Source organism: Hordeum vulgare, chromosome 2H, assembly GCF_904849725.1.
Source record: "Hordeum vulgare subsp. vulgare chromosome 2H, MorexV3_pseudomolecules_assembly, whole genome shotgun sequence".
NCBI classification, from domain to species: Eukaryota; Viridiplantae; Streptophyta; class Magnoliopsida; order Poales; family Poaceae; genus Hordeum; species Hordeum vulgare.
In genome coordinates this window covers 349444584-349471710 of record NC_058519.1, presented here as the reverse complement: position 1 = coordinate 349471710, position 27127 = coordinate 349444584, and positions in this window count along the sequence as shown.

Below are 27127 nucleotides of genomic sequence, written 5' to 3'. Positions count from 1 at the left end.
ATTGTTCATACCATCTTAAGGAAATCACCAAATGATCGTTAAAAGAATTTCGAAAGAATGGCATACTCAGTTGGGAAGGAAACCAGAGTTATAGAACAACTAGGCAAAGAGAAGGCACATTTCAATTGATACCGAGAATATAACCTTGTGTATGAGCGTCCTCTCAAGAGTTGAGAATTCCCATATTCTTCAGAGTTTTACCAACATTCATGCCAAGATATTGGTGACACATCATACTACCATGATGGATAGTGATGGAGGATGCAGATAGAAAGGAAGAAAACACTTTCTCAGATTTCACCTTAGCTATGCCTACGCATTGAAATCTGGATAATCGACCGAGAGACATTTAGCACCCCGCTTCCAATGTCCTCCTTGATATGCTAGCATAACCCAAATTTGGTATGTAGAACATCAAGTTAAGGTCGGACTTCGGGGGCTCAAAGTGTCCATCAGGAACAACTCCTAAAATAAGTAGCACAAGGTCCTCATAGGGAAATGGCTAAGGTTGCTGATAAAATATATTATAATACCAGGTCTTCCGGCTAGGTGTGTTAGCCATGACATCACTTTACCGATATATATAGAGACCAATATTATAATCCTTGGGAAGCCTTCCAACCATCATATCCGCGTGAGATTCAGATATGATTGGAGACATGATGTTTCAAAATCAGCATGTCTCATAGGAAAGTTTGCAACACAAATCGACGAGATAACGTTGCCAGATTCTTAGGAGATGTACTACGAAAGCCAACTCCAAAACATGAGCTGGATTGCAAGACCCGCGTGAACACACTCTCCAAGACCATGATGACCACATGGAAAGTCTTACAACAAAACATTACGAGTTCTGGGTGGAAACCATCATTGCAGATAACAAAGCCATGTGCAAGTCTGTCTGGGCCCTTTGGGAATAATACTTAACTTCTTTTCCTTGAACAAATCAATCAGTGGCTTGGTGTGCTAGGAGATACATATGGAATGGACATGATCAGTCTATCAAACCATACAATACTCGCACGTGCATGACTGACTTGGGATGATTCCGAAGAAAAGAAAATAACTTTTCTTGAATTCACGGCGACAACTTGCATCAATTGCACGTGAATAGAGAGGAAGTCACTTCTTACACCTAACATATACTTCATGTACTAGATATAAAGATAGTGCCTATGAAAATTTCCAACACTAGCTTGATGTTCAACAAATCATGGAGAGGATGAACAATGTTATCAATGGGCTCAAACAATGGTTCCTCAAGGTTTCCATACATAAAGGAAATTCCACTACTAGGTGAACAATGTGGTAGCATTGATCATATCAAAGAATGTAATGGTGTATGGTCAAGGAACACCACGAATAAAGCACCATTATGAAAATCTTTCTTCCTAGTTGGATTTTACGATAGCCCACATTCAAATCAAAGGTTGGACAAGACAATAGGTGTAACAATTGATCACAAGGATCAACCAATGAAGATATCCTCTTTCTTCAGGACTCACATAACACAAAATATATCCATTTTGGATGAACTAAGTCAGGCAAAGCTTTTATCTTACAACTCTCCAAGTTGTTGTTTAGCTTAACCAACTAGTTTCAGGGGTATCCAACACGGATTCTTGGGGAAGGGTTGGTTTATGGGAAAACCAACTTGATCACGAACTCAACATAACGATCAACGGTAAGCTGGAAATACTTCCGAGAAGATATTCAGAAAATCACGAACCATCGTTATGTTATTAAGCTTGGGACCAATCTTGCATTTTAGGGCAAGATGATATGTTCAAAGTAGCGAAGGATTGACACAATCCTAACCCATTGATCGAGGAGTACACAAGGAAACATGGACCAGGTAGCATGATCAATCTTTAGAATGATGATTTAATAACCAACACACTAAGAATGAAGTTATTGATCATTAACTTCCAAGACAACATGATTGCTAGGAGTATTGATTTCACATGTCACGGTTCACTTGTCGGTATTCGGGTTACAACCAACACTGAGACCGAGGAATAATAATGATGGCTAGAAGTATCACTACATCAAAAATTCTTAAGAGATGGTGCAATTCTCACAACATTCTTGACATAAGAGGGTAATACTCCAAGGTAGAATACAGCAAAAGCTGGATTGGCATTTGATCTGCGGAATACAACTGCTTTGACCCAATCCAAGAAATGGATGAGGCACTAGAGTTTGCTTCTCCGAGTCATGCTGAAATAGAATGGATCGATAGACCACAAGAATAATAGGCTTCGATGAAACAAATGCACAACTACTCTTCTCTATCCACTAATAGATGAAGGTCGGAATACAATGGAGGGGGAAACTCCAGATCACATGATTTTTCTGAGTTGTAGATACATAGATTAGCATGTCGAACAAGTTAAACATAATTCTTCCGGATAACCCATGCAGAAAGGAAGGATTACCATAGTCACAACTATGGAATGGAGAACTCATCAAGAGCACTCTTGTTGTGATCATTTAGTTCGTGAAGAACTTCTGCCATGATGGTTAATGGTAGTGGAAGAATGATATACCACAAACCTTGAAAACTAGAACAAGGTTACTAACCATCTTAAAGGAATGAGCAATTACTATCAACAGGAGTAAGCATAAGGAATCATGGCTTTGAGAACCCAGAGACAGAATACCTACTCACTAAGTAGCATCACAAGATACTTTCGATAATGGTGACCAGAATTATCACACTAGAAACACACAACACGACTAGACTATTGGGTGGTTCTCTAAGATAACATGGTTTCCTAATACTTTAACAAATATGTCATGGAAATATAATACCTCAACACAAAAATTAGTGTGCTTTGTCTGGACCAAAAGACAACGGATTAGAAGGAAGGATTTGCAATTGCATCCGATTATTCAGAAACCTTGGATAACACGGACAACATAACACTTGTACGGCATGAAATATGAGGCAACCTGCGAGAAACTGACAACATAACAAATGTATTCTTATGGAGACACTAGTCCTTGAAGACAACAACTTTCCTATCAGTCTCCAGCATAGTAACTCGTCATCCTGATAGATAGATTAGAAAGCCTAGTTTCCTAATCACCATAGAATAAAGAAGAGGTTCACTCAGAATAAGAACGGCACATGGAAAGGAGTAAAAAGAGCCTTACGTTCCCTTTCACAAGCAATTCCCTTATATAAATAAAGAGTTGCCAGACTCAGCATCGACCAGTTTGGCTTGGTTATCCTACAGGCAGTCAACTTATGATACCGAAGCTGTTGGGACCCCAATGCTAAGCCATACATGTAACACATCACATTACTTTGTGGCCTCATGCACGGTATACTCCACGGCTGCCACCTTACCTTGGTCGGGACCATTTGTGTCTTTTGGCTCACGTATATGAATGTATCGCTAGCAATCATATGTCGAAGAACCTGGGTCGACATGACTAGTTATAGACCCCAAGTGGAACAACCGTACATGGACAGGCACACATAACCCATCAATGCAGGTGTCAGTCATCAGCGTGTGTAGACGAGTCATAGCAGGCTACATGGACTCCATTACACCGTGTGCCATTTCCCCGTGAGGAAAGACACAACAGCAAAGAAGGATACATGCCGATCAATCAATGTGCTCAGAGCAGTAGAAAGCTATGAAGGATCGGTGGAAGCACAAAGAGGCATTTCCCTGTAGAGAAGGCTACTAAAGGCATACAAATTGGTGTCGAATCCCACACATACAATGCATTTCAAAACATACAAACAATATGCACGATATGTGTAGATACAACATGGCATCACAACATAACTCTATGACTCAAGCATTTATGAAAGACTCATAGGAGTCAACATAGTATGATATAACAAACAAGGGTCACATGACCCAACAATCAAGTCATACAAGCATCACGCGGAAGCATAACATCTCTGAGCACAAACATCTTTTAAAAGCGGCTGGAGGAGCCTGAAAATCTACAATGACCCTACCAAAGGAACTCAACAAGACCTCTCTCTGGGATTCCCAAGCTATTTCGGTCAACATGGTACACATCGTGTAGATGCAATATTGAGACTAATGTATCCTCTATAGAAATATAAAATAAGCAATCGTGAGTACAAAGGAACTCAACAAGACTTACATCAAAACTATCTATATATGGATCAGTGTCAATAAAAGGGTTGTGGAGTTTATTGCGGCCAGCCAGCTTTGACTCTTGGCTAACCTGTACTATGACCACAAACACTTTATTTGAGGTGGGGTAGCGCACAGGAGTCCACATATTCACCAAATCAATACACCACTATGGATACACTCTCATATCCCTACGAGAAGGCCATCCATGGCACTCACACTTATCTTGCATGTTTTAGAGTATCCACTTCAAGTTGTCTATGTACCTCATAATGTTTCCAAGTAGTCCATATCCAAGGCCGCGGCTATTCGAACAACTTAATTCACCCTGCAGGGATATACTTCTTCACGCACACTCTCACCACTTATCACCATATGCACGTCATGCATCTCGGCAACCTTCAAGCGGAGGAACTGGCATGGGCATCAACCACGACCGTTAACCACACAATATCCTAGTCGAGGTTTATCGCCTATTTGATATTGAACCCGCAAGGAAGCCCGGCCGAAGTTTCCTCTATGACCTCAAAGAACTTGCGTAGGATTCCACAAGCACACCATCTGGGTTCCACTTGGTACTCCATGCCACGGTGTATCTACCACACTGAAGCCTACCCTGTCGGGCAGAGCTAAACACGGCTGCCGACACTTTTCCTACAAACACCAAAAACTAGTTGCAACTCCTGTACAAAGATCTGGACGATTAATAAGCCGAGAGGGTCCATTGGTTTTGGGCCCAATGCGTGGTAGTATCTTGACTTGGATAACATACGCATAACTCAGTTCTTAACGACGGTCCCAATGAGACAACCCACCATGTACTCCTACATGGCCTCTCATCCCTACCTTTACCAAATCGGATTCACACACTTAACTCTCACATAGTAGGACATGAACACAACCATTCCCATTAGTCATCCAGATAGATCAGACCTCACATATCTCTAAGCATAGCAGGCATAGTAAGCAAGCATGGATGAGTAGGCACATCAAGGATCAAGAAGTTGCTACTCATGCTAAGTGGTTTCAATTATTTACTGTGGCAAAAACAGGTATTGTAGAGGAGTGAGTTCGACTACCGAAACATGTAGAAATTGAATCGTTCTGGTCCTAATGCAGTAAAACATAGTAGGAGCAAGTGAGTGGGTTTATATCAGTATGCTGAAGGGGGGGGTGCTTGCGTGACAGTTCTGAAGATAGTAAAGTTCTTCATCAATGTCAATGATCACAGCGTGGAAACCATCAAAAATTAGTTATTGCGTCACTAGGAGATCATTGTGACGTTAGCGGTCAACTAGACTGTCGAGGTTCAAACCTAACACCTGGGTCCCACACGTTAGTGTCTCAGGGTTTAAGCAAGATTTAACTAATTTTAACCTACTGTTAATTTGTGAGGTGGGGACCTCTGTTAGTGTGAGTGGTGTTGATTAGCATAGTAATTAGGCTCTAAACTAATCCTTGACCAACCAGGCCCACACGGAAGTGGTACTCGCCGACGAGGTCGTCGCCGGTGACCACACAGGACGCCGGAGGCATTGGGATTCCTCTCCCGGCGACCAAATGGCCGATGGAGGGCACCTACGTGGTGGTGGGTCTTGCCTGCATTCATCTGAGTTAGCCGAAAGAGCGGCAGTGGCTTGAGGCGATGGCGGCGAGCAACTTGGTGCCCTTCGGAGCTTGTCCTTGCACGGTTGCGGGGTTACGGGGCATGGGCGATCTGGCTCGATGGCCTTACGCACTCTACGAAACTCCAGGAGCTTGATTTCAAGCTTGGACGCGCGGGTAGAGGGCCACAACGATGGCGGTGATATGTCCGGCTAAGGGATCGATAGAAGATGTGTCTATAGGGGGGGGGTGAATAGACTACTTGTCAAGATAAAAAATTGTATCCTAACCTAATTTCTAGGGGGGCTTAAATCTAGTATTTGTAACAAGTCTAGGTCACCCTACACATGTAGTTATAAGAGTATAGTAGTGGAAAGTAAAACTTGCAAGTGTGATGTAGATGAGTAAAGTAAGGAGATCAAACGCATGAGGTTGACACGTCGATTTTCGGCATGGTTCCAATAGGTGGCGCTATCGTACGTCCATGTTAGTGAAGACTTCAACCCATGGAGTGTAACGGCTGCGAGAGGCCATCGAGGGATCCACCCACGGAGGGTCCACAAAAAGCGGCCTTGTCTATTCCACCATGGCTTCCGTCCACGGAGGACTAACCTTACTCACGGTAGATCTTCACGAAGTAGGCGATCTCCTTGCCCTTACAAACATCTTGGTTCAACTCCACAACACGAAGTAGGAGGCTCGCAACCGACACCTAACCAATATAGGAGGCACCACCCTCCAAATGGTAATAGATGTGGTAGATCAATGAACTCTTTGCTCTTGTGCTTCTAAAGATAGTCTCCTCTACACAAATCAATCTCAACACGTGAGATCAAGTTTCAAATGATTGGATTGGAATATCTTGGTCTTAACACATGAGTAGGTGGTTCTCTCTCATAAAATGAATTTGGAAATGAAGTGTGCGTTCTGAGTGATTCTCCCACGAATGAGAGGTGGGTGAAGGGGTATATATAGGCAGCAGCCAAAATCCAACACTTACACACAAAAGAGCAAACTCGGTGACACTGAAGTTGGAAACTCGATTGTACCGACTAGCACTAAAGGTGTGAACTTTTGAATCTACGTGAAACCGATAAACACAACTCGGTAGCACCGAAAAGGTGACTAACGGTCAGATGGCCAAACTCGATGGCACCTATACTCAAACTTGGAAATTCAGATTTTGTGTATCTTGGCAACAGAATGTTGGTCACACTGAACTCAGTAGCACCGATGCAGTTTCGGTTGCATCGATTTGGTGGGAATGGCTAGGGTTCTATCTGTGGTTCAAACTCGGTGAGTCCGATGTGGAAATGTTGGTGACACCGATTTGTGAATGTGGAACTTGATAGAGTGGATATGTGGGGAAAATGACTGAGTGTTTTGGTGGCTAACTTTGAGCATTTGAGCAATAATTTCATTTTACTACCTCACCCCCTTTTAATAGTATAGGCTTTCCTATGGACTCAAAAGTGATTTCTCACAAATATAAAATGAAGAGTCTTCTAGCTTGAAGCTTCAGCCAATATTATTCCTTTCTTGCATCGAGGGTATCTCCACATAAACCTTAAGTCATAGCTCTCCATGGACTAATCCTGAAATATCTAGGTAAAAGTGTTAGTCCAAGAGACAATGTATGTTGTCATGAATTATCAAAATCACTAAGGGAGCATATGTGCTTTCAATCTCCTCCTTTTTCGAAATTAATGAAAACATACAATCAAATCTTCAAATAAAGATGCTCATATGGATATGACATCTTTGAAGGAAATAGTACTAGTACAAGATCCCCTTAAATGTGTGACATTCCTTTAAAGGATAGTTGCTTTGGAAGGACAAGACAAGTCATGGAAATATTGTCTATATGTGTCAATCATATGTGGATGAAACACTTCCATGTTTAAGACTCCCTCTTGCAAACACTATGTGTAGGAAACAAGAGGTCATCATGAACAAGGATATGATGCATATACATACCTTGAGGATCTTGAGAGTCTTGACATAGGAGTACACTTGGGAAAACAAATGTTAGATAACACAAGAGTACCCTATTGTAAAGATGCACAGAAATTCAAAAGTACCAAGAAATTGAAGACATAATTAAGTTAGGATTTGATTGAAGAATATGTTTCCAAGGAACAATAACTCCCCCCCCCCTAAAAACGAGTATGTAAAGTTTCCTCACCCCGTGAATCATAGGATGTAGATATTAGGAGTAGGTAGGGAAAATAAGTTCAAACCAATAAGACCAATTAAAACGGTATTTATCTCTCTCTCCCTTAATGTGTAGGGTTTGATACAAATATCTCCCCTTAGTGTTGTTGCTCCCTCTTTTGTATAAGCTTCTTGATAGTATTTGATAGTATTTCTCCCCTGTAAATAGGTTCATTGAATGGAAGCTTTGATGATATTTCTCCCCCTTTGGCACAATTACCAAAAATAAAGGTCAGAGTGTAAGGATTCATTGAGAGAATACAGAGGATTGTCGATACTTGTCTCCTTTGTAAGGGTTCCTCGAATTTGTCTTCCCCCCCTTAGATATTTTGTAGGGTTCATTGAATGTTCTGACCCTTAGGTATGGGTAAGAGGTCCTTGAATGATCTCCCCTTAAGTTAGGGATCCTAGAGGATTCTCACTCTAATATTGCATGGTATCACTAAGATTTTTCTCCCCCTAGAGAAGTTGTCTACCCCTAAGACAATAGTCCGGAAGAAATTATCACAGCAACAAAGTCAGAAAAAATCATAGTCACCGAGGCATATGATTCGGTAGAACCGAGATTGGTATTTAGGCCTCTTGGAGAAATCCGTTGGACTGAGTTTCCCAATTTGTTGAAACTGAGTTTCAATGATAGTCAACTCTTTAACAAAAAATAGGATGATTGAAAGAATTGTTTCAAAAGGTCAAGAGTCCAAAAGAATGATAATTCCAACTGAGCCAGATAAACAAAAGTAAGAAGAATTTTTTTGTAATACACACATATAGATGAGAGTGGAATGGTTCTAATAATGTGAAAGATCAATGTGAACCATACGATATTCTCCATCTAGATGTGGGGCGGTGACTATGTCACCTATATTAGAGTATTTGACTTGATGGGTGAAGCAAAGATGCTTGATCATAGGTCATACTCATCGTTAAGTGCGAAATGGGGTTCCCATTTTTCGATTAAGCATTTAAATGTCTTCATATCGCTTGAGTTGCTTTACCTTATGTCTTGGTGGAAAGCTTTATCAAGGATATGAGTACATACCTTCGAATGATGTTGATAACGTGGCATTTAGGTGAACTTGTTGTGGTTGCTCAATGTTGATGATAATCATCTTGATCTAGGAGCTATCCATGATATTTTGGTTCACTTTTCACCTACAATGGTTAGTCACGCAATTAAGAACATAGTATATCCAATTGACATGAGTGAAATTCAATATCATAGGATTATCAAGGAAATGATTTTGTTGTCTTCTTCCTCCATCTTAGAAGAAAAGGTTGTTGATGCTTGGCCTTGTCAGGATTGTTATTTATGTGTGTTGATTGCAATCTTGTGGAGTGTATTTCTTCCAAGTACCTACAAAAGGTTAGATGCAATACAGGGGGGCATAGTTTCCAAGACATAAGATAGGCATATCAATGGTATCAAGGAACAACCATACAATCTCATGCCCTTGCATGCATCCGAGTGAGTCTAGATCATATTTGAAGCATCAATGATGTCCAACTCACTCCTCAAATGACAGAACACTTTCTCATCAAGTGGTTTAGTGAAAATATCAGCCAGTTGTTTGTCAGTACGAACATGCGTGAGATTGATATCTACTTTGGCAACATGATCAAGGATGAAATAATATCGCACTTGGACGTGCTTGGTTCTAGAATGTTGCACATGATTATATGCAATCTTAATAGCACTTTCATTGTCACACAACATGAATGCCATAATCCTTAAGCGTTTTAGACATCCATAGTAATTGAGCATAACATGATCCAGCGGCAATGTATTCAGCTTCGGAAGTTGAGAAGGATACCGAGTTTTGTTTCTTGGATGTTTAAGAGACAAGAGATCTCCCAAGAAATTCACATGTACCCTAGGTGGATTTTGTATCAACCTTGTCTCTAGAAAATTCCGAGTCGGAATATCCAACAAGATCCAAATAAGATCTCTTGGGATACCATATGCCAAAGTTTGGTGTATGTATAAGGTATCTCACTATCCTTTTCACAGCCAATAGATGACACTATTTAGGTGCTGCTTGATAGCGGTCACACATGCAAACACTTAGCATGATATCAGGACGAGAGGCACATAGATAAATCAATGATCCAATCATTGATCGATAAACCTTTTGATCAACGTGTGCATCATCCTTAGTGACGTCAAGATGTCCACTAGTAGGCATGGGGGTTCTCATACCTTTGCATTCTTGCATGTTGAACTTCCTGATCAAGTCCTCGGTGTATTTGGTTTGAGAGATGAACGTACCTTCTCTCGATTGTTTGATTTGCAATCCGAAGAAGAACTTCAGTTCACTCATCATGGACATCTCGTACTTCTCTGACATCAGCTTTCTTAACTTTTCACTAAAATTTGGGTTAGTAGAGCCAAAGATAATATCATCCAGATATATTTCACACACAAATAGTTCACCATTTACTCTTTTAGTTAAGAAGGTTTCATCAATTTTTCCAATCTCAAAACCATTTTCAATGAGAAACTTCGTTAGACATTTGTACCAAGCTTTAGGTGCTTGTTTAAGACCATATAAAGATTTACGATGTTTGTAAACATGATCAGGTTTCTTAGGGTTCACAAAACTAGGAGGTTGTTTAACATAAACTTCTTCTTCAATTTCTCCATTGAGAAAGGCACTTTTAATATCCATTTGGTAGAGAGTTATATCATGTTAATTGGCATAAGATAGAAGAATATGAATGGCTTCAAGTCTAGCAGCAGGAGCATAAGTCTCACCAAAGTCCATACCTTCGACTTGTGTGTATCCTTGGGCTACGAGATGTGCTTTGTTGCTTACAAATTGTCCATCTTCATCTTGCTTGTTGTGAAACATCCATCTTGTACCAATGATATTCTGCCCGCCTTCTGGTTTTTCAACAAGTGTCCATACTTGGTTCCTCTCGAAGTTGTGTAGCTCTTCATGCATGTCATTCACCCAATCTGGATCTTGGAGGGCTTCTTCTACCTTCAAGGGTTCAATGCTAGATATGAAAGAATAATGCTCACAAAAGTTAGCTAGTCGAGTTTTAGAGCGAGTGATTCTCCCATTGTTTATGTCGCTGTAGATTTGTTTCAACAGATGATCTGTGTCCACTCTTTATCTAACTCTTGAGCATTGTCGTTGGTGTCATCATCTCCTTGAGGTGGTGGTGATGAAGGTTGAGGTAGATCATCAATATGTCTCTCTTCCTCTTCTTCATCATGTCGTGTACCGCTTGTGGATGCTTCCATGTCGTTTTGCAATTTGCCTTGATGCAAAGTAGGAGCTTCCACTTGAGTTGATGAAGTGATTTCCTTAACCTCCATGGGACGAATCTTGCCAATGGACAAATCTTCGATAGCTTCTGAAGGTTCCTTATCTTCTATATCAATTGGCAATTATTCGACTTGCAAACCGTTAGTATCATCAAACTTCACATCTATCGTCAGTTCAACTTTTTGAGTGAAGTTGTTGTAGACACGGTAAGCGTGAGAGTTTGATCCGTAACCAAGAAGGAAACCTTCATAAGATTTAGGCACAAATTTAAATCGATGATACTTATCAAGAATATAGCACTTAGAGTCGAATACTCAAAAGTATCCAACTTGGGGTTTGTTACCGGTGAGTAGCTTGTATGCCGTTTTACCGAGAATCTTGTGTAGGTAGAGTCGATTTATTGGATGAAAAGCTATTTCCACGGCTTCTACACAAAAGTGTCTTGGAGTCTTGTATTCGTCAAGCATCCTTCTCGCCATCTCTATGAGCATCTGGTTCTTCCTCTCAACAACTCCATTTTGTCGAGGTGTGTACATTGCCGAGAACTCATGTAAGATACCTTTTTCGTCAAGAAAAGTATCTACATTAGTGTTCTTGAACTCCATTCCGTTGTCGCTGTGAACTTTCTAGCAAAGTTCTTGAAGATCATTTGTACCCACAACTTATCATTGAGAAAGAACACCCACATAAATCTTGAATAATCATCACCAATAACTAGACCATAAGAATTTCCACCGAGGCTCTTAATAGGACCAGAGAGATCCATGGGATGCATCTCGAGGGGTCTTCTTGTGGTCATGATGTTCTTCACGGGATGACTTCTTCCAACTTATTTCCTGCTTGACAAGCACTGCAAAGTCTATCTTTGTCAAAGATAACATCCTTAACACCAAGAATATGATCACCTTTCATGTGTTTATCAAGATTACACATACCAACATGTCCAAGCCTTCTATGCCATAACCAACCTTTAGAAGATTTTGCAATAAGACATTACGGGGTTTGGATATCTTAGAGAAATCAACAATGTATAGATCACCTCTACGGAAACCAGTAAAGACGATGTTATGATTGTCGCTACGAAACACTCGGCATTCAACTTTGGTAAGTAGCACATCGAAACCGAAATCTGCTAGTCTAGACACTCGGCATGACATTCTGGATGGAAGTTTCATGAGATACGGCCACCTTACCAAGACCAAGTACCTTCCCTTTGGAGTTTTCTCCAAAATTCACTTACCTCTGAGGTCCATAGTTTGGTGTAATCTCATGGAACATGTCTTTGTCTCCAGTCATGTGATCATTGCATCCATTGTCGAGAACCCACTCCTTACCACCGACCATGTAATCTTTAAGGTTAGCCATAATAATGAGATTCTTCATGGTCTTCTCATACTCGATGTCGAACTTCTCATCATCATCATAGTAGCCACATTCCACATTGTCATCATCAGATGAAGTTTCCTTGTAAGAGAAAAAAGTTTCATCAGAAATTTGAATATTACAATGTTCAAGTTTATGCATTCGAATGGCTTCAACAATGATGTTACTAATGGTAATGACATATCCTTTAGCGTGCATGAGGTCAAGAAGATCAAATCGGCATTTATCGACCTTAGGATCTGTTGGCTTCATCTTATGGAAAGTAATGTACTTGTGAACAATGATATCAAGATTTTTCAAGGAATATTTTGGATATCTTTTCTCTAAGTCTTTCCACAAGGTATGAGCACACTCAAAGTTTTGCAACTGATTAAACACATTTCTTGGTAAACCTCTAATGATTAGATTGACAGTGTTAAGGTTACCAAGCATCTTAACTTCATCATCATGAGAAGGATGTATGGGGTCAATGGGAGGCGCATAGTGATATTCAATATACTTGCGCAAATGGAACTCATCGAACCTATCAAGCATTTCGTATTTCCATTGTCTAAACTACTCCCCATCAAGAATAGGCACTCTACAACAAAAAATATGGGAACAAGTCACATTCATCTTCCTCCAATGGAGGTTAAACCAAGGTTTTGGAGTCCTTGCTCTGATACCAATTGAGGGATCGATAGAAGATGTGTCTAGAGGGGGAGTGAATAGACTACTTCTCAAGATAAAAATATTCTAGCCTAACTTAATTTCTAGGGGGGGCAGAAATCTAGTATTTGTGACAAGTCTAGTAGTTATAACAAGTCGAGGTCACCCTACACATGATGTTCTAAGAGTATAGAAGCGGAAAGTAAAACATGCAAGTGTGATGTAGAGGACTAAGGTAGGGAGATCAAACGCATGAGGTTGACACGGCGACATTTAGCATGGTTCCAATAGGTGGTGCTATCGTACGTTCATGTTAGTGGAGACTTCAACCCACGGAGGGTAACTGCCACGAGAATTCACGGAGGGCTCCAACCAAGGAGGGGCCACAAAGAAGCAGCCTTGTCTATCCCACCACGACTTCCGTTGATGGAAGACTAGCCTTACTCATGGTATATCTTCACGAAGTAGGCGACCTCCATGCCCTTACAAATATCTTGGTTCAACTCCGCAACACGAAGTAGGAGGCTCCCAAGCGACACCTAACCAATTTTGGAGGCACCACCCTCCAAAAGGTAATAGATGTGGTAGATCAATGAACTCCTTGCTCTTGTGCTTACAAACATAGTCTCCTCAACACAAATCACTCTCTCACAGAATATGCATGGGTAGGAGAGGTTGATTTGGTGGAAAGCAGTATGGGGAGCTAGAGATCAAGTTTGAAATGATTGGATTGGAATATCTTGGTCTCAACACATGAGTAGGTGTTTCTCTCTCAGAAAATGGATCTGAAAATGAAGTGTGTGTTCCGAGTGCTTCTCCCATGAATGAGAGGTGGTTGAAGGAGTATATATAGGCAAAAGCCAAAATCCAACCGTTACACAAAAAAGAGCAATCTCGGTGACACTAAAGTTAGAAACTCCATGGTACCGACTAGCACTAAAGGTGTGAACTTTTGAATCTCGGTGAGACTGATATACACAACTTGGTGGCACCGAAAAGGTGATTAATGGTCAGATGGCCAAACTCGGTGGCACCAATACTCAAACATGGAAATTCCGATTTTGTGTATCTTGGCAACATAATGTTGGTCACACCGAACTCGGTAGCACCGATGTAGTTTCGGTTGCACCGATTTGGTGGGAATGGCTAGGGTTCTGTTTGAGGTTCAAACTCGATGGGTCCGATGTGGAAATGTTGGTGACACCGAATTTGTGAATGTGTAACTTGACAGAGTGGATATGTGGGAAAAGGACTGAGTGTTTTGGTGGCTAACATTGAGCATTTGAGCAATGGGTTCATTTTACTACCTCACCCCCTTTTAATAGCATTGGCTTTCCTATGGACTCAAAAGTGATTTCTCACAAATATAAAATGAAGAGTCTTCTAGCTTGAATCTTGGGCCAATATTATTCCTTTCTTACATCCAGGGGTATCTCCACATAAACCTTGAGCCACAGCTCTCCATGGACTAATCCTGGAATATCAAGGTAAAAGTGCTAGTCCAAGAGACAATATATGTTGTCATGAATTATAAAAATCACCAAGGGAGCAGATGTGCTTTCATCGGCGTCGCGGAGCTCTCGGCTCCGATGGGTAGCTAGCAAGGGGCCGCTCTTAGCAACGGGGTTAGGGGAGAACGGATCAGTGGGTCACTGCGGGTTAAATGAGTGGCTCAGTTGGCTCGGGGGATGCTGCGGACGCGACGAATCGACGCCGACAATCTTTAGCGGTCGGAGATGGGAACGGCGACATTGGCGGCTGTTGGAGGGCTAATGGCTTTCTTGGCTTGATGGAGATGAATAGGACGACGTTGCGAAGCTCTCTGACGTATCTAGGGATGGACGGGGAGGCAGAGGCCATGGCTATGGCTGGGCGAGCTCGCGGCCGTTTTGGCCATGGCAAGGATGAGGCGATGTAGAGCGAGGGGAGGATGGCGTGGAGGTCAGCGAGATCGGGACGGAAGCACCGGGTCTAGCCATGGGATCAACGTGGACGCTAACAGCCAAGAGGTAGCACGAGGAGTGCGCCGCACGTTGGGCACGCGCCCGACGTCCTTCTGGCAAGAGGAGGGAGATGACTGGCGTCTCGGCGGTGGGTTGGGCCTCTCTAATGGGCTGCACAGGTAAGCGAGGTGGTTCTTTTCCCTTTTTTGTTTGTTTTTTTTTCTAATTTCGATGATATATTTTAAATTTAGTTTTACAACCAAATCACTTTTATAGCTTCTCAAAATTATCATGTGGCTTGATAATATATATTCATAGCCACTCACCAAATTTCAGAATTATTCGAATTATAATTCTGTTGTAGCAGAATTATATCCAACTCAAATAATTATTGTTTTACAACAAAACCCGAAAATAAATGCTTGTGGTGATTCCAAGAATATTGATTTGAATTTTACAAGCTTGGTCCCCGAAAATAAAATTATTTCTTAGGCTTGGTAACTCCTCAATTCAAATTAAGAATAAAAATAAAAATGCATGCATGAAATGCGATGACAAACAAGACTAAATAAAGGGGTGTGACATGTACAATGTGTACTCCAGCGACAGGGACTGCTTGTCAGGATAGATAGTGGCAAATACCTAATTTTGACGGACTAGGACATGCGCATTGAATGTGCTGTGAGGTTGCTACGTCTCGAACATATCTATTATTTTTTATTGTTCCATGCTTATATATTATCATTCTAGAATACTTTGGGGGTATGTCGGTGAAGGATCGACACCTATGGGGGCCTCAAGGGTCCCCTTTTGCTAGTTTGGCGGGGAGAGGGATCACGACAAGAGGAGAACCAACAGTCAGGGCTCGATAAGGTCTTTTTTACCCATGTTCAGGCCGCGTGGTGCGTAAAACCCTACTCCTAAATGTGTTTAGTTATTTGTTTTAGGTTACTATAGATCTGTCCCTCTTACAGCCTTTTGATTGGTTAAAAATCCAAAAGTACCTACTACTGAGCCTCGGGCCTCCTTTTATAGGCAAAGGGGTCACCACCGTGGCTAAGTGGGTGAATGGTGGTTCACGAGTGGAACAGCGCCGACCGACAGTTAATGTGTTACTGCGATTAAATGCTTCGACAGACTTCCCTGACCTCGTCAGTGGGGTTTGGTCATGTACCCACATGTGGAAACTTCGGGGTGTTGCGCTGGCGTGCGGGTGGACGCATGGTCCCCGCATCGGCGGTGGCGTGTTCATCGGCGGAGGCATTCACAGGTCGCGAGGGCACCCTGGGCCCGCGCCTCTCCTTGGGTCTTATCTTCCTTCTCGGCAACGGTTACCTTGCCGGGGCTCTTCTTGTTGCTCTCGGTAGGGTCTCGCTGTGGCATTGTCTATACCCCTGACACGGAGCTCCTGCCGGGCTCTCTTCTTCTTTCCCACGAGGCGAGGGCTTGCGGGGGGCTTGCAATCTGTTCTTGGTGTCTTCTGAGTCTTGCTTCTGCCCTAAGCTGCAGCGACACGCCTTGCCGCTGCAGAGGGGCTGCCGCCGTCCGCGCACTAGTCTAGGGCACTGGAGACCCCAGTCTTTAGTGCACCGACAGGAGCCCCCGGGCCTGGGCCACACACGCATGCGAGGCGTTGTTGGGCCAAGCCCAAAGTGGTGCGCGGACTCGTAGGCACTGGGCTTATCGGAATCGAGGCGTTACACGCTTTCTTTCGCCACATCACGCATTGAACACGCTAAGTGGGAGGGTGTGCGGCACGCGCATGATGCCCTCTTTATTCCCTCAAAATGCCTCTGCCACATGTAGGACATGCAGAGGGGCGTTCAGGCAAGTAACGATCATAGCCTTAAAAGCCGCGGGCGTGGATGGACCTGCCACAGCATGCATTGGCGCATCAGGGCGGTTCCATGTTCCGCTCGTGACTTGAGGGTGATTGGGCGAGAGGGGTGGTGGATTCTCGAGCGAGGAGGGTGGCCTCCGAGCTTTGCCCTATAAATTAGGGTGTTTGCGCGTAGGTTTTGCACATCCATCTCACTCTCGAAGCCTTCCGCGCCTATCACCTTGTCTTCTCTTGTTTCGTTCAGCCTTTCTGGTGGCACCCACCCCTAACCATGGTCAAGGGATGGGGCCGGCCTCCGTCACCCGTCAGGGCGGCAAGGGAATCCCTCTCGGATCATGCCATAGCTTCAGGGGCCGCAGTGAGCGGCTGCCCCGTCGACCGTGACGGGAGAGGTTCGAGGGGCTGAGGACGCCGGGGTCATGGCCGAGGGAGGCGCAGTGCTACTCCAGCGTCTCCGCCTTCTCTTGGGCTTGGCAGGCACTCGGACGTGACAATGCTGGAGTTCATCGTGGAGCTGCACGACATCCTCAGGGGCCACCTGCATCTGCACCGCACTTTTGCTAGGATGATGGAGGCTGCCAGGCCCCCTGTCTTGTGGTTACGGGCACACGACTGCTCCCATGGCGCTATGCACGCGCTCGTGGAGTACCCAAAGCGCCACTCCATGCTGCTCGGACGGGGCTGGAAAGCCTTCGCCCGCGCCGACAACCTCGAGGATGGGCATATCCTCCGCTTCAAGCTAGCAGCGGAAAATATGCTAGCTGTCAAGTTTTACGGGCGCATAGGTGTGCGTCTCGGCTGCTGCGAAGAGGGATCGAGCGGCACCGAGTGTCTCTCCTCGAGCGATAGCGACGACGGGGACATCGGCGGCATTGGCTGATCGGGATCCCGGGGGGTCATGTCAGAGTACGATTCCCCGGGATCTGACTGACAACCAGCCAAGCCGCCAAGGCCCGCTCACGCCTCTCCCCCGCCCGGCTGGGGTATCTTGCTGGTGCTGGCGTTCGTGCTTCGTGTTCGAGAGGGAGGCACATCCGCAAGCTCTGACTTCTCCATGCCCTCTGCTTGGGCCACCACACCGGAGCGGGTGTCCCCCCCTGCTCGAGGAGGAGGCGCGCTCGCGGACTCCGGATCCTTTGCCCCTGCCTATGCCCTGCCCTCTGGTATCCGGCCAGAGGGGGTTCTGGTGGTTCTTGCCGGGGCTGATCCCGTTCTCGTTGGCACAATGCTGATCATGAGGAGCCATCCCTGGCCGTACCGCAGGCTCCGCCTTTCTTTCATATTGAACTTCACTCCTCCGCACAGGTCGTTCCTCATCAAAAGACAAAGTCTTTTGGTTAGGACAACAATGCTTTGTAAGTGGTATCAAATGTATCCAGACAAATGAATGAATAGATGCATCGTTTATTTGACTCTCATTTTGTATGATTATTCCTTTGCACTTTCCAGATGCTTGCCGGCTTGACTTATCCTGCCGCGATTACCTAGAGGAGAGGATCCTCAGAAAACTCAGCAGAGGAGGTCGTCACCGGCAAGACTCCTTGCCGCACTCAGTGCAACCATGTAAATCGTCGAGTATGGCTCGAGTCGTAATAAGGTGCGACCTAGCTATCCAAAATGTTGAACGAGTTCGAAACGAGATGAGGGCGCTCTTTGGCCGCTCAAGTCATTGAACAGGCTCGAAACTAAGTCGGAGTGCTTTGATCCTAGAAAGGCTCGTCAGCACGCGGGATTCTCATACAAAAGCTGATGCTTTAAAAGAATACAACTAATTAATCTACCAAGAGTCTGGAAAGAAGTTTGCCTCTGTACTTATCGGGCGCGTCACGGCATTCTTAGACGCAGAGTATGAAGGTGCTGCCGAAGAGGAATATCCATACCCCCGGCAAGCTGATGTTGCCCCCAGCGGCCTCCTTGCCAACGAGGTTCTTGTTGGTGGCCTTTGGCCACTCTCAAGGAAAGAGGCACGCCAGGGCATATCACTTTCTCATCACTTTTGCAAGAGATTTACTGGCGCAGCCCCTGAGCGCATCTTTCTCGTGCCACAGCGCTCCAAGGAGAAATGCGAGTCGTAGGGCGCGTAAAGGGGCGGTTCGGGGACTCGGACGCATCCTCGACGACCATGCGGCACTCTAGAGATGTGCGACGATCGGAGTAAGCGTCGAAGGCCTCGAAGAAGCCTCGTGTCATGCCCTCGACAGCAGCGCGGCATTCCAAGGAGGTGTGTTGGCCGAGCGATGTAGAGCTTGGGGCATCCGCTCCTTCTACCCGCGCTCGCATAGCACCTACGGAGGCGCTATGAGCGCTCGCGCGGGCAGAGCAGCCACTGCCTCCTCCCACTCAGGGAAGATGTTGCAGGGAATTGAGATCCGTGGAGCGGACGTGCGGTTCATCGGATCGGGGCGGCGCTGACGCCGGCCTGCTTCCGGCGATCCCCCTACCCGGCGCGCCAAAGATGTCGGTGAAGGATCGACACCTATGGGGGCCTCAAGGGTCCCCTTTTGCTGGTTTGGCGGGGAGAGGGATCGCGACAAGAGAAGAACCAACTGTCAGGGCCCGGCAAGGTCTTTTTTACCCAGGTTCGGGTCGCGTGGTTCATAAAACTCTACTCCTGCATGTGTTTAGTTATTCATTTTAGGTTCCTGTAGATCTAGCCCTCATACATCCTTTGGATTGGTCAGAAATCCAAAGGTCCCTACTACCGAGCCTCGGGCCTCCTTTTATAGGCGAAGGGGTCACCAAAGTGGCTCGGTGGGTGAACGGTAGTTCACGAGTGGAACAACGCTGACCAACAGTTACAGTGTTACTATGGTGCATTAAATGCTTCACAGACTTCCCTGGCCTCGTCAGGGGTGTTTGTACACATACCCACACATGGCAACTTTGGGGTGTTGCACTGGCGTGCGGGTGGACGCGTGGTCCATGCATCTACGGTGGCATGTTCATCGGTCGAGGCGTTCACATGTCGTGAGGGCTCCCTGGGCCCGCGCCTCTCCTCGGGTCTTCTCTTCCTTCCCGGCAAGGGTTACCTTGCCGGGGCTCTTCTTGTTCCTCTCGACAGGGAGGCGATGTCCTGTCGAGGCCTTGTCAATCTTCCTAACAAGGATGGCTTGCCAGAGCGCAGTCCTTCTTCCCTGGCGGGAGGGTCTCGCCGCGACATTGTCTATCCCCCCCGCAGGGAGCTCTTGCCGGGGTCTCTTCTTCTTTCCCAGCAAGCGAGGGCTTGCCGAGGGGCTTACAATCTGTTCTTGGTGGCTTCTGAGTCTTGCTTCCGCCCTAAGCTCCAGCGACGTGCCTTGCCGCTGCACAGGGGTTGTCGGTGTCCGTGCACTAGTTTGGGGCACTCGAGACCCGAGTCTTTATTGCACCGATAGGGCATTTATCTAACAATTTTTATTATTTTTGAGCACTAACCCAGTTGGTGTTTTCTGCGTGTTTTTCACTTTTCAGGTTTTCCATACCAAATGAAGTCCAATTGCCTTGACACTTTTTGGTTATTTTTTCTGGATCAAAACAAGACCAATGAGAATCGGAAAAAGGCTGGAGGCCTCACGAGGGGCCCAAAATCCAATAGGGCATAGTCTGGGGGGCACCCTGATCACTTGTGCCTCCGTTGTACCCCTCCCGACTTTGTTATTTGGCTTATAAATTCTCATCAACCCTTAAAACACCAGAGTCTCTATTTCGATGGGAGGCCATCTAGAGCTCCGTTCCGGGACCCGGCCGAAGGGAGGGATCGATCACGGAGGGCTTCTTCATCAACCTTGCTTCCCTCACAATGTTGTGTGAGTAGTTCACCAGAGATCTACGGGTCCATAGTCAGTACCTAGATGGCAATCACTCTCTCCCTTTGATCATCAATACAATGATCATCTTATCTTTGCTTTGATCCATATGATGTATTTCCTTTTGTGTGGTTCGTTTGTTGGGATTGATGAATTGTGGGTTTATGTTCAGATTATTCATGATAAATATTTGAGTCACCTTCGAATACTTCTGTGATTTTAATGTGCATGACTCTAATACCTTCATAATTTTCTCTGATATATTGAAATAGTATGGCCAACTAGATTGATATTTCTTCGGTGAGAATAGAGAATGAAATGATGAATCTGAAATAGTATGGCCAACTAGATTGATATTTCTTCGGAGGATAGAGAATGAAAACAAATCGGAAATGCACCGGATAGATAGGGGAGGAATTTTTCATGATCGAGAACAATTCAAGATGATAACACAAAAATGAAATGATGAATCTTCAAGAGAATGGACCTAGATTTGAGAGAAACACTCCTTCGGTAATTATGAGGAGAACACCGCAAAGAAATATTGAAACACGCCGGAATGATGAAGAATGAAGGTTGAGCCAACGATGAGAAATAAATTTGAAGTGATCTTGAAGAAGGAATAAGACTGATCGAATGCACACTTATGTCACACTTGAAAAGCATTAGAGATCTCCGAAAAAGATTGGAATAGCCAGGTAAGATCCTGGGAAACACCTGTGGGTTATGGGAACACTAGAAGAAAACACCGTTGAATGGATTGCTCAGAAAGAGAGATACTACACCGGTACAAATGAAACTAGATGAGGTGAGACACTCGAAATAATTGAAAGGATTGAACACAAGAAGCTCTAAGACATCTTGAATAAGGAAAATCAATAGAGGAAGAAAATGATATGAAGACACTGAGAGCTTGAATTGAATCCACCGGAGAAGAAAACAAGAATGAAGAATGATGAACTCTATATCCTTAGAAACTTGACAATAGAACACCTTGGATGACTCATGATAGCGGAAGCGCCAATGAAAAGAAATGTACTTGCATGACAATTTAATAGTTGAAGCAAAAGGGTGGGAGTGAAGAAAAAAACAAAGACAACTTGGTACAGACAAGACGAACTTCAGAAAGAAATGAGAGATTGATCTTGCAAATCTTGAAAAGGATAGAATTGACTTGAAGAGAAACACCCCGGAAGAAAAAAATTGACATGACGACTCCGGTTGAGAAGAATTGAAAAGATAACTTGACTGAGAAAAAGAATTTGCATTCCCATAAAAATAGGAGAACAGCTCTTGGAAAGTTATGAGTTCACCACATGACATCGAAGCAACTCGAATTACCATACTCCAACAAAGCAAAGGATGAGGCTTACGAAACAAGCTTGAACAAATTCATTGTTGGAATTATGCCCTAGAGGCAATAATAAATATAGTTATTATTATAATTCCTGTATCAAGATAATCGTTTATTATCCATGCTATAATTGTATTGAATGAAGACTTATATACATGTGTGGATACATAGACAAAACACTGTCCCTAGCAAGCCTCTAGTTCGCTAGCCAGTTGATCAAAGATAGTCAGGGTCTTCTGACTATGTACAAGGTGCTATTGCTTGATAACTGGATCACGTCATTAGGAGAATCACGTGATGGACCAGACCCAAACTAATAGACGTAGCATGTAGATCGTGTCATTTTGTTGCTACTGTTTTCTGCGTTTCAAGTATTTGTTCCTATGACCATGAGATCATATAACTCACTGACACCAGAGGAATGCTTTATGTGTATCAAACGTCGCAACGTAACTGGGTGACTATAAAGATGCTCTACAGGTATCTCCGAAGGTGTTCATTGAGTTATTATGGATCAAGACTGGGATTTGTCACTCCGTATGACGGAGAGGTATCTTGGGGTCCACTCGGTAATACAACATCACACACAAGCCTTGCAAGCAATATAACTTAGTGTAAGTTGCGGTATCTTGTATTACGGAACGAGTAAAGAGACTTGCCGGTAAACGAGATTGAAATAGGTATGCGGATACTGACGATCGAATCTCGGGCAAGTAACATACCGAAGGACAAAGGGAATGACATACGGGATTATATGAATCCCTGGCACTAAGGTTCAAACGATAAAGATCTTCGTAGAATATGTGGGATCCAATATGGGCATCCAGGTCCCGCTATTGGATATTGACCGAGGAGTCACTCGGGTCATGTCTACATAGTTCTCGAACCCGCAGGGTCTGCACACTTAAGGTTCGACGTTGTTTTATGCGTATTTGAGTTATATGGTTGGTTACCGAGTGTTGTTCGGAGTCCCGGATGAGATCAGGGACGTCACGAGGGTTTCCGGAATGGTCCGGAAACGAAGATTGATATATAGGATGACCTCATTTGATTACCGGAAGGTTTTCGGAGTTACCGGGAATGTACCGGGAATGACGAATGGGTTCCGGGTGTTCACCGCGCGGGGGGGGGGGGGGGGTGGGGCAGCCCACCCCGGGGAAGCCCATAGGCCTTGGGGGTGGCGCATCAGCCCTTGGTGGGCTGGTGGGACAGTCCAAGAAGGCCCTATGCGCCATAGATAGAAAATCAAAGAGAAAAAAAGGGAGGTGGGAAAGAAGAGAAGGACTCCACCTTCCAATCCTAGTTGGACTAGGATTGGAGGAGGACTCCTCCTCCCTTGGTGGCAAAGCCCTTGGGGCTCCTTGATCCTCAAGGCAAGCCTCCCCTCCCCTCCTCCTATATATATGGAGCTATTAGGGCTGATTTGAGACGACTTTTGCCACGGCAGCCCGACCACATACCTCCACGGTTTTGCTTCAAGATCGCGTTTCTGCGGAGCTCGGGCGGAGCCCTGCTGAGATTAGATCACCACCAACCTTCGGAGCACCGTCACGCTGCCGGAGAACTCATCTACCTCCCCGTCTCTCTTGCTGGATCAAGAAGGCCGAGATCATCGTCGAGCTGTACGTGTGCTGAACGCGGAGGTGTTGTCCGTTCGGCACTAGATCGTGGGACGGATCATGGGACGGTTCGTGGGATGGTTCGCGGGGCAGATCGAGGGACGTGAGGACGTTCCACTACATCAACCGCGTTTCTTAACGGTTCTGCTGTGCGATCTACAAGGGTACGTAGATCGGAAATCCCCTCTCGTAGATGGACATCACCATGATAGGTCTTCGTGCGCGTAGGAAATTTTTTGTTTCCCATGCGACATTCCCCAACAGTGGCATCATGAGCTAGGTTCATGCGTATATGGCTTCTCTAGTAGAACACAAAAGTTTTTGTGGGCGGTGATGTGCGTTTTGCTGCCCTCCTTAGTCTTTTCTTGATCCCGCGGTATTGTTGGATCGAAGCGGCTCGGACCGACATTACTCGTACGCTTACGACAGACTGGTTTCATGGCTACGAGTAACTCCGTTGCTGAAAGATGACCGGCGAGTGTCGGTTTCTCCAAATTTAGTTGAATCGGATTTGACCGAGGAGGTCCTTGGATAAGGTTAAATAGCAATTCATATATCTCCGTTGTGGTGTTTGCGTAAGTACGATGCGATCCTACTAGATACCCATGGTCACCACGTAAAACATGCAACAACGAATTAGAGGACGTCTAACTTGTTTTTGCAGGGTATGCTTATGATGTGATATGGCCAACGATGTGATGTAATATATTGGATGTATGAGATGATCATGTTGTAATAGATAATATCGACTTGCACGTCGATGGTACGGCAACCGACAGGAGCCATAGGGTTGTCTCTAAACTAACGTTTGTGCTTGCAGATGCGTTTACTATTTTGCTAGGATGTAACTTTAGTAGTAATAGCATGAGTAGCACGACAACCCCGATGGCGACACGTTGATGGAGATCATGGTGTGGCGCCGGTGACAAGAAGATCATGCCGGTGCTTTGGTGATGGAGATCAAGGAGCACATGATGATGGCCATATCATGTCACTCATGAATTGCATGTGATGTTAATCCTTTTATGCACCTTATTTTGCTTAGAACGACGGTAGCATTATGAGGTGATCTCTCACTAAAATTTCAAGACGAAATTGTGTTCTCCCCGACTGTGCACCATTGCTACAGTTCGTCGTTTCGAGACACCACGTGATGATCGGGTGTGATAGACTCAACGGTCACATACAACGGGTGCAAAACAGTTGCACACGCGGAACACTCGGGTTAAGCTTGACGAGCCTAGCATGTGCAGACATGGCCTCGGAACACATGAGACCGAAAGGTCGATCATGAATCATATAGTTGATATGATTAGCATAGGGATGGTTACCACTGAAACTATACTCAACTCACGTGATGATCGGACTTGAGCTAGTGTAAGTGGGTCATGAACCACTCAAATGACTAGAGAGATGTATTTTTGAGTGGGAGTTTAGCAAATAATTTGATTAAGTTAAACTCTAATTATCTTGAACATAGTCTAAGTCCACTTTGAATATATTTGTGTTGTAGATCATGGGTCATGCGACAGTCACCCTGAATTTTAATACGTTCCTAGAGAAAGCTAAGTTGAAAGATGATGAAAGCAACTTTGTAGACTGGGCTCGTAATCTTAAGTTGATCCTACAAGCTGGGAAGAAGGATTATGTCCTTAATGCTGCGCTAGGAGATGAACCACCCGCTACGGCTGACCAAGATGTTAAGAACGCTTGGTTAACACGTAAGGAGGACTACTCAGTAGTTCAATGTGCAGTCTTGTATGGCTTAGAGCCGGGACTTCAACGTTGCTTTGAGCGTCATGGAGCATATGAGATGTTCCAGGAGTTGAAGTTTATCTTTCAGATGAACGCCGGGATCGAGAAGTATGAGACCTCCGATAAACTCTATGATTGCAAGATGGAGGAGAATTCGTCTGTCAGTGAACATGTGCTCAAAATGTCTGGGTACTCAAACCGTCTAGCTGAGCTGGGGATTGAACTCCCGCAAGAGGCTATCACTGATAGAATTCTTCAATCACTGCCGCCAAGCTATAAGGGCTTTGTGTTTAACTACAACTTGCAAGGGATGAACAAGTCACCCGGCGATTTGTTTGCGATGCTGAAAGTCCCAGAGTCTGAACTCCGTAAAGAGCATCAAGTGTTGATGGTGAATAAGACCACTAGTTTCAAGAGAAACAGCAAAGGGAAGAAGGGTAATTCAAAGAAGAGAGGCAAGCATGTTGCCAATCCGACGAAGAAACCCAAAGCTGGAACTAAGCCTGAAACAGAGTGCTATAATTGCAAGGGTATGGGTCACTGGAAGCGCAACTGCCCCAAGTATCTAGCTGATAAGAAGGCGGCCAAAGAAAAATCAGGTATATTTGATATACATGTTATTGATGTGTACTTAACCGGATCTCGTAGTAGTTTCTGGGTATTTGATACCGGTTCTGTTGCTCATATTTGCAACTCGAAACAGGAACTGCGGAATAGGCGAAGGCTGGCGAAAGATGAAGTGACGATGCGCGTAGGAAATGGTTCCAAGGTTGATGCAATCGCCGTCGGCACAGTTTAACTTCAGTTACCATCAGGATTAGTTATGAACTTGAATAATTGTTATTTAGTGCCTGCGTTGAGCATGAACATTATATCTGGATCTTGTTTATTGCGAGACGGTTACTCTTTGAAGTCAGAGAATAATGGTTGTTCTATTTCTATGAGTAACATCTTTTATGGTCATGCACCCAATGTGAGAGGATTGTTCATATTGAATCTTGATAGTGATAATACACATATACATAACATTGAGATCAAAAGAGTTAGAGTTAACAATGATAGCGCCATGTTTTTGTGGCACTGCCGCTTAGGTCATATTGGTGTAAAGCGCGTGAAGAAACTCCATACCGATGGACTTTTGGAGTCACTTGACTTTGATTCACTTGACACGTGCGAACCATGCCTCATGGGCAAGATGACTAAAACTCCGTTCTCCGGAACAATGGAGCGTGCCAGTGACTTGTTGGAAATCATACATACCGATGTGTGCGGTCCGATGAGAGTGGAGGCACGAGGCGGATATCGTTATTTTCTCACCTTCACTAACGATTTGAGTAGATATGGTTATGTCTACTTAATGAAGCACAAGTCTGAAACATTTGAAAAGTTCAAGCAATTTCAGAGTGAAGTTGAATATCATCGTAACAAGAAGATCAAGTTCCTACAGTCTGATCGTGGGGGTGAATATGTGAGTTTCGAGTTTGGTGCTCACTTAAGACAATGTGGAATTGTTTCACAGTTGACACCGCCTGGAACACAACAGCGTAATGTTGTGTCCGAACGTCGTAATCGTACTTTATTA